The sequence below is a fragment of the Corythoichthys intestinalis genome, chromosome 1 (genome assembly GCF_030265065.1).
Source record: "Corythoichthys intestinalis isolate RoL2023-P3 chromosome 1, ASM3026506v1, whole genome shotgun sequence".
Lineage (NCBI taxonomy): Eukaryota > Metazoa > Chordata > Actinopteri > Syngnathiformes > Syngnathidae > Corythoichthys > Corythoichthys intestinalis.
This window is the reverse complement of record NC_080395.1, coordinates 5782132-5793956: the sequence shown is the minus strand read 5'-3', so window position 1 is coordinate 5793956 and position 11825 is coordinate 5782132.

Here is an 11825-nt window from a genome sequence, read left to right as displayed (position 1 = left end):
CCTGCAAGAAAGCAGCGGCGACCCGTAATGGAAAAAAAAGCAACTACCATGTGACCAAGCCAAGGCGACACAGCCACCAAAGATATGAACAGGGCATTGTCACACCCAGAGAGAGAGGAATCTTACTGATGAAAACTCTTCATCAACTAATCGTCCACGTGGCTTATGTGAGATATGAGCTTAATTAATTAAGAGGCAAAACACATGAAATTTGTCAGGAGCTCTACTTGCTGCTTTACAAGACAAATAAGCTTTCCAAATAAGTTTGACTTTGATCAAAGCTGATAATCCTCCGATGGTGTTCATGAGTACAAGGTGCAACTGAAGGAATATTCCAGAATGGAAGTCTAACAAAATGAGCCTTATCCTGAGTTTTTTTCAACGTAGGCCAAGGGTTTCTTTTACTCTTGCGTGTGGAACGGACAACTAAGTTTTCCTCATCTCACGGTTGACTTCCACTGAAGCTATTTTGGGGACTAACCTGTTATTTCCAGAATGTTGTGACGCAACATCTCAGCCAAGTTATTGTTACCGATCCTCTCCAGAATCTGGACGTTCTCCTCCAGAACGTTCTTCCCGTGCTTTTTCACCAGCTCAACAGCAATGTACACTCGGCTGGGGTTTTCACAAACACTCAGAGGTAGGTCTGTGTAGAACTTGAAGGACTGAAAGTCATCCTCCCCCAGCTCCATCAGCGTTTTCAACAGCTGCTCCTTACGCTTGCTGTCCAGAGCCATGCTTCCTCCTTGTCAACGCGTGAGCGAGATGACCGGCGATTGGGTATCTACGGATGACAATTGTAACTTGAACTCGTAATCCATTCGAGTGACGGGACACAAAGCATAGATGTCAGGTCAATCGTGTTAGTTCATGCAGGAACTCCTTTGTTGCTTTGTTAGCTACAGTGGGGCAAAAAGGTATTTAGTCAACCACTAATTGAGCAAGTTCTCACACTTGAAAATATTAGAGAGGCCTGTAATTGTCAATATGGGTAAACCTCAACCATGAGAGACAGAATGTGGAAAAAAATAAAAACCGAAAACCGTCCTGGTCCCTTTGCAGATAAACAGCCCCAAGCATGATGTATCCGCCCCCATGATTCACAGTGGGTATGGTGTTCTTCGGATGCAATTCAGTATTCTTTCTCCTCCAAAAACGAGGACCTGTGTTTCTACCAAAAAGTTCTATTTTGGTTTCATCTCCCAGTCAACTTCTGGATCATCCAAATCCTCTCTAGCGTACCGCAGACAGGCCTGGACGTGTACTTTCTTCAGCAGGGGGACACGTCTGGCCGTGCAGGATTTGAGTCCCTGGTGGCGCATTGTGTTACTGATAGTTGTTACTGTGGTCCCAGCTCTCTGTGGGTCATTCACTAGGTCCCCATGTGTGGTTCTGGGATTTTTGCTCACCGTTCTTGTTATCATTTTGACGCAATGGGGTGAGATCTTGCATGGAGCCCCAGATCGAGGGAGATCATCAGTGGTCTTGTATGTCTTCCATTTTCTAATAATTGCTCCCACAGTTGATTTCTTTACACCAAGTGTGTTACGTATTGCAGATTCAGTCTTCCCAGCCTGGTGCAGGTCTACAATTTTGTCTCTGGTGTCCTTCGACAGCTCTTTGGTCTTGGCCATAGTGGAGTTTGGAGTGTGGCTGACTGAGGTTGTGGACAGTTTTTTTTTTAATACCGATGATGAGTTAAAACAGGTGCCATTAATAGAGGTAACGAGTGGAGCCTTGTTAGACCTCGTTAGAAGAAGTTAGACCTCTTTGACAGCAGGAAATCTTGCTTGTTTGTAGGTGACCAAATGTACTTATTTTCCACTCTAATTTGGAAATAAATTCTTTAAAAATCAAACATTGTGATTTCCTGTTTTTTTCCTGTCTCTCATGGTTGAGGTTTACCCATGTTGACAATTACAGGCCTCTCTAATCTTTTCAATTAGGAGACCTATTGGTGGTTGACTAAATACTTATTTGCCCCACTGTACATTGTGGCACAAAATAATTTGTTTTGATGTTAAAAATACCTGACAATATAGTTGAAGACAATACACACCACATTCGATTTAAATTTTCTGTTTCAAAGAGGCCTGATTGCAAACCAGATAATAGCTGGCAACAAGGAAATGCATTCCAAGCATCACAGAGGCGAGTTGAACTTCTACATACCACAAGAGGTTGCCGAGCCTTTTTAATCACCCATGTCTTTCTAGAAGGAAGAAAAACATCAATGTCAGTAAACGAGCGTGAAAAATTCCGTCTTACAAAAAATTTAATTGGGTATTTCAAGCTAAAGGACATTTGGTGGAAACAAAATGTACTGTGCGCTTAAAGGGTATGACAACACCTGGGGAAATGCTAATATTCCATCATTTATCCATAAACGCATGCCTTTTGGATTCATATCATGCCACTTCGTGTAATTACACACATCGCAACACCAAGAAAATGATAAAAATTTGGGTCGTTTGTCAAGCTAAAACGACCGGCGCCCGAGATCCCGGAAATCTAGCATATTGTGTGCGTGACGTTACAACAAGGAAAGAACCGGCTCAGTGCTTAGTACTGAATGGCGGCGATGATGGCGGACAATTATGTTTCTAGTTGCAGCGACGAATCCGACCTAACGAACGTTCTTCTAATGGTGACGAGGAGAGTTATGAACCCTTCTTTGGTGTTTTGGGTTATCAATTTGAGCGTAAACGAAAGCCAATGCAGCCTAATGAAAGGATCATTGAGGGGAGCAATCACACTGATGAATAGGGATGGGAATCGAGAACCGGTTCTAATAGAGAACCGGTTCCGTGTATCAATTCCATGGAATCGTTTGGCAGATTATTTAATGATTCTCTTATAGATTCCGAACAGTACAATCAATTTCACAGAATTGACGCATGATACACACCGACAAGCAAGCATCACAACATGAGTGCTCACAGTGGAACCACCTACCAAAGGTACCAGGAGGTGTCGCCGCCGAGTATTAAAACAGGCCAAATCATTATTCATGAGACTACTTAAAGAAATGGTGATCGCGAAAAACGAGGGATCACTGTATATCCACACATTCCAGTCTTTCACACACATACAAATACATCAACATCTTTCCACGCATGCTCCCACCTGCTCATTGAGTGATTCTCATATCAAGTGCCACGGCCTGTATATAGTTGTGCATGTTGCCAAGTTGTATTAAAAGTGCGACAGACCAACTCCACTCTCCGCTCCTTGTGTTCTAACCGACACCCCGAGGTGAATGAACCAGAAAACATATTGAACCCAGAACGTCATATAGTCCATTAGTCCAAATTAGAATCGATAAGAGAATCGATAAAGAATCGAAGCGTTAAGCAATATCGATAATGGAATCGGAATCGTAAAAATCTTATCAATTCCCATCCCTACTGATGAAACACAGAATGGTTTGTTTTTGTGAAGCTGATACACCGTGACCGCAAAATAAAGTAACGTATAGAATAATTATCATTTATTGTGCTATCATAGGTTTTCGCTCTGCCAACCAACACAAATATGAATGGGATTAGAGGATTTGTTCTATATATTTTACGAACAATAATTTATACATGTGTCCAGTCCTATATCCAATGCGTGATATGTTTTTTATTATAAAAGGGTACTCACTCTGGCCATTTCCCTCCTTTGCTTTGCCTGGGCTGGTTGGGTGGTCTCATCAGAGCCAGTCATCGTCCTCTTTCTTGATATCTCGGGACATTTAGGTGGCTGCGCGTTGTAGGTGCTTTCAGCAGCAATTTTTTAGCGAAACCTGATTTCATTTGTCCATAGTTCCAATAGCTTTCAGGTGTAAAATGCGCACCACACAAAACCGTGCTGGAGGCTGGGTCTGAAAAATTAGCCCTCTTAGCACAGACGAACTTTACTCATTGTCTGCGTAGTCCAGCTCTTTTTCTCGCGTTCGGGAACTCATAGGTACTACATTGCGACAAATGGCTATTTGTACACCACATAGCATGACAGGTTTGAACCATTTCAGCGATTTTTTTCGATAAAACACGAACGCAACTCTCTCGTCGATAAACAATGATGGCGCCTGCCTCGACCTTTCGTTTCCTTGTTGTGACGTCTCCGCCCCATTCGGCTGTTTCCGGAACACTTCGGAAATGTTCGTAATTTTCGATCTATTTTCGATAATTCCTCATGAATGTGATTTTTTTTGGTGTTTTTTTTTGTTAACTTTGTTAATATTTGTTATCTTGCCAGATAACGGTTCTATTGATATCTCACAGCCCCTTAGTGTTTTAATACCCTTTAAGTGATATTTTTGTGCTTCCCGTTATGGACCTGATAGAATTGCGGCACGACAAATAAATCAGTAGGCTAACTGACCAAAGGAGCAAATTCTGAACAACCTTTAAAGCTAACAAACTTGCAATTCTTTTTTGTTTTTGACTACTTGTCTTTCTGGGTGTGACCTTCGGTGACACCCACAACACCCGTGTGCGCATTATTGCCTACAGTGTTTCAAGATTGGGTGGTTTTTTGCCCACTTGGTTTATTTTTAGACCAAAACTTTAAACCAATTGTAACTGATGCGTAAAAAGAGAAATCGAAAGTTTAATTTCTAAATATGGAACGACCAACACATTATATTTACCTCACGCTCTGTTGTGTTTTTGATTTTATGCTCCTCACTATTATTTTTGGTAACTGTCGTTAAAAGTAAAGTGTAAATAGCTGGTTGTCAACTGTATTGCTTTGAAATGGAAACAATACTACATTTTGATACAAAACAGTTTCATTGCAAATCATTATTAAGATGATTGTATTGAAATATCATTTTTGCACTGGTATTAATAAATAAAGAATCCAGTCAGCTAACCATGTTGTCCCCTAGTCTCACATCGTCAAATGCTGACGAGAAATAATTGTTTGCTATTTACAATGTCACCTTTCCACTCTCATTAGTCTGTTAAGAAAAATGGAGACAATTTTCTACATCTTCCATGTCCACGTGCGTTGATTTTGGGCGCTTGAGTAGGATATGATGGACGGATGGACATTAATTTGTCAAACCAACCAACACCTGACACGCTCTGACATGAAAAAAATAAAACACTCGGAAAAAATTGACATGTATGTACTGTTTCGTTGCAAATCAGTATTATGGTGATCATACTAAATATTCTTTTTCCTGTGCTCATATGAGGTAAATATCGCTGCCATGAAGCCTCCATACAGTGACAGTTCTTTGCCCCCGCATTGCCGTCACACGACCGCAGCTCAGCTTTAGCTTGCCTCGTAGCTACCCGCGAAAATGTTTTAAACTACGGTAAATTTGATAGTATGTCGTCATATGTAGTCCCGAGTGTTGAGAAAAGTAGCACACTAAACTATGCTCGCTAGGTTTGTGTGGTGTTTTTGTCTGTTTGAGCAGGAAATGATAGACTCGCCGTTAACAAATACAGTATGTGACAAAGTCATTTCCTTTCATTTTTTGACACGTTCTCCGCATGACTGCAAAGTCAAGTTAGCAGCAAGCTCGTTCAGGAGCCAGAGGACCGAGTAAGTGAACGGGAAGTGACATAACTCAGTCTTGCCCCCTGCCTGCTCGCTGGCTTCTTATTGGCCACACGTGGAAGTGAGTGACAGACGCACTGATTCTGTTTCCGCTCCCTCCCCTGCCTGCGATGAGGCTGGCGTCTGATTGGTCGTGCGCGATGTAAGAAGACTCTGCCGCTTACTCAACGCCCTCCCACGCAGCGAGCAAGCCCCAGCTTCCTAGAACTAATCGGTGCAGAAGGTGATTAGTTTGGTCTCGTTCACCCAAACAATTAGTTCAAAAAGAACGAATTGTTCACGACCGATACACTATTTGCCTTTGCTGCTCGTCTTGCGAACGACCGACAGTTCTGTCATGCTCTTCACTTTTCCGATCCAGTTCAAATTGGAAGGGCAGAACCGACATCATGTCGGGGTAGCTAACGAGTTACATGCTGGAAGTTCGGCAACGGGCCCGGTGAGGTCACCGCACTGCGACGTCAACAAGAATGGCGATCTATCACTTAAAATAATTTGATAAATTTTATTAAAACGAAAACATTAAAAGGGTTTGTAATATCAAATTATTATAACTAACTAACTAACATTTATCTTTTAAGAATTGCTTGTCTTAAAGATCGAGAATCACTTTAAGTTCACTCTGGCGCTGCCTTCCCACAAGTCCATAGCAATAAGATTTTTACGTTGAACGTCTTGTGAATAAATGCTTAAATCCCTGGAGTCTTTATAAATACGGACGTAAAACATTCTCAATTCTTGGTTAAAAGCAAAAGAAACCGTGCAGGAAGCATTTACTTCACGTAAAAATGGCGAATGTGTGGCTCGTCTTTAAATTCACTCTGGCGCCGCTTTGCCACAAGTCTATAGCAAAGAGCCTTTTACGTTGAACTTCTTGTGAATGCTTAAATCCCTGAATTCTTCATAAATATGGGCGTAAAACAGTCTCGATTCTTGGTTAAAAGCAAAACAAACAGGCAGTTTACAGTCACTTTAACTTAAATCTGTCGAACAATTAAGCTAGTCCGTTAGCTTTGTTATGATAAGGGGCTGCCATAATGGCGTTTTCCGTTCCATAATGCTTAAATCACTAAATTCTTTATAGATATGGATGTAAAACAGTCTCGATTGTTGGTTGAAAGCAAAAACCGGGCAGTTATTTTACATAAATTTGTCAAAGAATGACGGCAATGGCTCCCATTGATTGTTTTCACGACGTTTCAAAATGCATACATTGTACGAAAAATATAATAATTTTCTTGAATCCTCGAACAAATTACTCCTGAGACAATCCTTGTTGTTAGTATGTGTCCCAGATTTCGTACTCTATGAAGCTAATTCCAAACACAGCATATGTGAAAGTCATTCCCACCTCCTACTAATAAATGAAGCTGACTCACATAGCCCCCTACGGGCGGGCGGTGCGCAGAGAATACCTTAAGTGACCCGTCAAGTAAATTATGATGTCTATGGTAAAACTAGCATTTAAATATATGTTTTATTGCACTGACACAATCAAACTAGTACTGATTCGCGATTTTATCCATTTTGCCATAAATGTCGCGATTGTGGCTGTCAGTTCCATTGAAAACCACTCCAGTGCTCCTTGTACTTGGAACAACCCACACCCTACAGGAACCACGTAACCACCTGAGGCGAGATCAAAGAGTGTCGCAACTCTCTTTATTTGGCTCTGGACACTACCCTCTAGCGCAGAGGTGGGCAAACTATTCCACAAAGGGCCACAGTGGGTGCGGGTTTTTGTTCATACCCATCATGGGAACAGCCTTTCACCAACCTGGTTTCTTACAAGTGCAATCAGTTGATTGCAGTCAGGTGCTTCTTGGTTCCACTGAAACCTCATTGGTTTAACTGTTTGTGCTGAATCAGTTGGAACAAAGACCAGGACCCACTGCGGCCCTCGAGGACCGGTTTGCCCACCCCTGCTCTAGCAAGCGGCTGGTGGAATATTCGCTAGTTAAGGGTGAAAGTGCGGTTCGGTACGCTGTAGTTACGGGTAAAAGATTCGTGACCGGAACGAAAATATCAGAAAATAATCCCCAAAAAATCTTGATTTGATTTTTTTTTTTTTTTTAAGCAAAAATTTTGCCATTCTTTTCCAATGGCATTTCAATTGCAAAGTAAGGTTTCAACTGTAGGGTTAATTCCACAGCTAGAGTTAGGTTTACAGGAAGTGACCTGATATCAACAGGAAGTAACCCCAAATAAACAAGCAGGTTGACCTTGACCAAATAGCACATATAGGTTATGTTAGATTGAAATAAAATTGCATCTGATCTCACTAATTTTTACTCTACATATTGTATATGTGCATTATTATTATTTACATTATTAACATATATATAGCCTTAAAACAAATCAATTTGGTGGAATAAAAAAAAAAACAAAAAAAAAAGTCACATCCAAACTGTAAAAATGCACTCAAGGTACATTTTATGAACATTTGATTATGAAAAGTAAAATTCAATAAAATTAATGAATAATAATAAATTCCAATTGATGATTGACATTAAATCACGAGGACAATATGCCAAACCGTTGGACTGAAAAAACAAAACATTAATAAAACAAAAACGACATTGTCATTAGACAAAGGGACAGTTTTTTTTTTTTTTTTTTGCTGCAAGCAGTATCCGCTCCTTTGCTGTGGTGTGGAGGTTTTTTGCACAGAGCACTTGGTAGAACACCTTACTTGGGATGCCATGTTTACTGATGTTACACTGCGAAACAAAGCAATGTTGGAAAGATTCAGCACGTTTTCAATGGAAATGAAATCAAGCGGCTTATCAATGTGTTTGGGGTATTTAAGTCATGTCTTAATTCAGTGGTCACCAAACTATTCCACATAGGGCCACAGTGGGTGCAGGATTTCACTCCAACAAAACAAGACTACACCTTTTCGCCAATCTGGAGTTTTATAAGTGTCATCAGTTGAGTGCAGTCAGGTGCTGCTTGTTTTAGTAGAAACCACATTGGTTAAAAGGTCTGTGCTTGATCGGTATGAACAAAAACCAGGACCTACAGCGGCCCTCGAGGACCGGTTTGGAGACCCCTGTCTTAATTGATTTGGCTTCCTGCTGCCCCCTGGCACAGACTGGTCTTTCCATATCTCACACTGTATTAAAAGTCAGAGCCAAACGTTACATATGCTACGTGTTATTTCCTCCAGGCATGAAAATGGGTCAGGGGTTAAAAAGGTGAGAAGGGTGTGGAGGAAATATGTACACCCCAACAAAATATTGAGCTCTGTCGACCCACACTGTGTTTCAGCAGGGCCGTGCAGGGACCGGTGGAGGGGTGGGTGCTCGTAGATCAAAAGGGGGACATGAACAAGTATTTAATACACCTTAAAACAACATAACTTCAATTTTAACCAGCTTTAGATAATAATTGGCTGCGACTGTGACATACTTTAATTGAGAGGGGGCAACAGTGAATAGAAATCAAAACTGTCATCAACACTTTCTGGCTGTGACTCAGTCAGTCTGCCTATTTTCTTCCTTCAACCTCTGCATCAAAACTTCCTTCCTCAACTTGTTCATCTGAGAACAAACCACATTAGATGGTCACTGAGCCACCAACAGCACAGTTTTCTTAAAACTATTATTTCATTATTATCCATACTTAACAACTCTAGCACCTAATGATTAATAAAGCAATGACATAAAATCTTATAGAAAAATAACATTGTAATTGTGTTTATAATTGTATTTAATACCCGACTATCCTTGCAAACTTGTTCTTACCAGGTCTGCTATTCACCCAGCTGATGAGGTATCCACTGCCTTTAGCAGCCTCATCTAACTCCTTTTTTTTTATCCCTCAATCTCCCTTCCCTACGAGGCATGTCTATGTAATGAAATATAAATATTAAAAAAAAAAAAACAAAAGAACAGACTCCCCGGTGGCTTTTAGTTTTAAAGCTTTCTTAATTTCTTTCTCTCTCAATAACGATGGAGGTAGATTTGTGTTTTTATTATTCAATCAAAAAACAAAGTTACTTCTATCAAAAACAAAGTTGCTTCAATCAAAATACAGTATATACTTTTAATCCCCAAAAAGTCACTTCAATTAAAAAAAAATGTTTTTGATTGCAAAAATAAATTTGAGACAAAAAAAGCATTTGAAAACAATTTTTCTTGATTGAAACATATTTTTCCATTGAAGTAATGTTGTTTTGCGTTTGGGCCACATTTTGGCTAGGACATTTGTGTCTTTATTATTCAATCAAATAACTTGCTTCAAACAAAAAAATATATATAAAAAGAAAAACATGTGTCAATCACCGTTTACCAAAGCCTGAGAGGGTTTGAGTAGACTCACGATGAAGCATTTAATAAAGCCAAGCATTTTCTTACTACTTATTCTTGTTTAAAAATAATTCGGTGGGGCAGTAACATGTTTAAAACTTATCATAATTCTTACATTTTGAAGTGCTTGAAAACCATTTATAAATGATACTTTGGTGAAAAAGGTGAAAAAAACGTCTTATATATATATGTATCTTTTTTCCAATGTAAAATCTGAATAAATGCATTGAACACGCACAAAAAAATGGGGGGGGGCTATTTCGCGGTTTTCACTTATTGCGGCGGGTTCTGGTCCCCATTAACCGCGAAAAACGAGGGATCCCTGTATTTCTGAAAAGCTTTAAGAAGCAGGACTCATTCCCACCACTCGACGGGCCGGTGTTGTGCCGACACCGGCCGTCAGCTCAAGTCTCAGCCGAAAATAACACGTCTCAGGCGGAGGACGGGAGCGATGCGAGGCGCCCCCTCCATCCGAGAGCATGCCGCTTAATTTGACTCAACAGTGCGTTTCTTCGTTTATATTACCGCTAAATCGAGCATCTCGATTCTCTATAGAGTACAAAACATGCTAGATAAAAGGGCTCTCCAAACCTTATACTGCGCACTCGTTCTGCCGCACCTCAGTTACTGCCTAGAAATTTGGGGAAGTACTTATCTAACGCACCTAAACCCACTCATCGTCCTTCAAAAGAAAGCCATCAGAATTATTCAAGGAGCATCGTATAGAGCACATACCAACGAGCTCTTTATCAAGTCTAAGCTACTAAAATTGCACGACCTGGTTAATTACAAAATAGCTCAAATGATGTATAAGGCCAACACAAACAGTCTTCCAACTAACTTGCAAGTTCTATTCCATATCAAAGAATCCTCCTATGATCTGAGAGCAAGCAGAACGTTTTCCTACCAGACCGTTAGGACTACATTGAAATCTTTCTCGATTGTAATCACTGGGGCTCGCCTGTGGAATACATGTGATGCAGCGCTAACGAATATTAATTCATTAAGTTACTTTAAAAAAATGTATAAACGACATATAATAAGCCAGTACGTTGCCCAAACTAAACTGTAAAATGCACACACAACACAGATAAGATGTCCTCACAGCAAAGCATGCTTAAATGTCAGGGTCATGTAGATAAGACATAACAATACTACCAATTCAGGGTGTCCCCTGCCTACTGCCCGAAGTTAGCTGGGCTAGGCTCCAGCATCTCCGCGACCCTCGTGGGGAATAAGTGGCATGGGAAATGAATGAATGAATGAATGAATTACTAGGACATGCTCTCAGCAAGATCACTTTACTGAATCTGCCAGTGCAACGTTACGTACTGAGTTTCCTCCTGAGGCAAATATGGAACTGTTAGAGTGGGCCCTGAGTTCGATGGATAGAATATTCTCTACAATGCGGCCTTCAACGACCCAACGCCCATGTCCAGCCACCACCTTCACGTCTGGATATGTGGAGGACGCCTGGGGTAAATGGAGGCCGCTATGCCTAACGTCCCTCCAGATTGAGGACGCCGAGGATCTCTACATATTCGGCACGCTGTTGACTCTTGCCCTTCTTCTGCTACTTGGTGCCCTCTGGGTTCGTCGCTTCTCAATGAGGATGAAGAACCAACTCCATGAGATACTGGAGGTTGCTCGTCGCAACGGCGACGAATTGGCACTGTTAATGAAGGAGCAAACAACGCTAAGTGACGCCGCTGCACGACTGGCCACAAAAATTGACGCGGAGCTGCGTGATCATGAGAGACTCGCTCGGGCCAACCTGGCCAGGGATGAGGATGACTAATCTCCTAAACCGGGCAAGGGATGATGACGAGCGATCTCCTATAGGGGTCACTACACATGTGAGCCTCCAAAGCACCCCAGGCCTTCCTTCCCACCCTTCACCTTCTTGGATATGAACTGAGACAATACACTAAAATTACTATATCCGAAATCTCCATG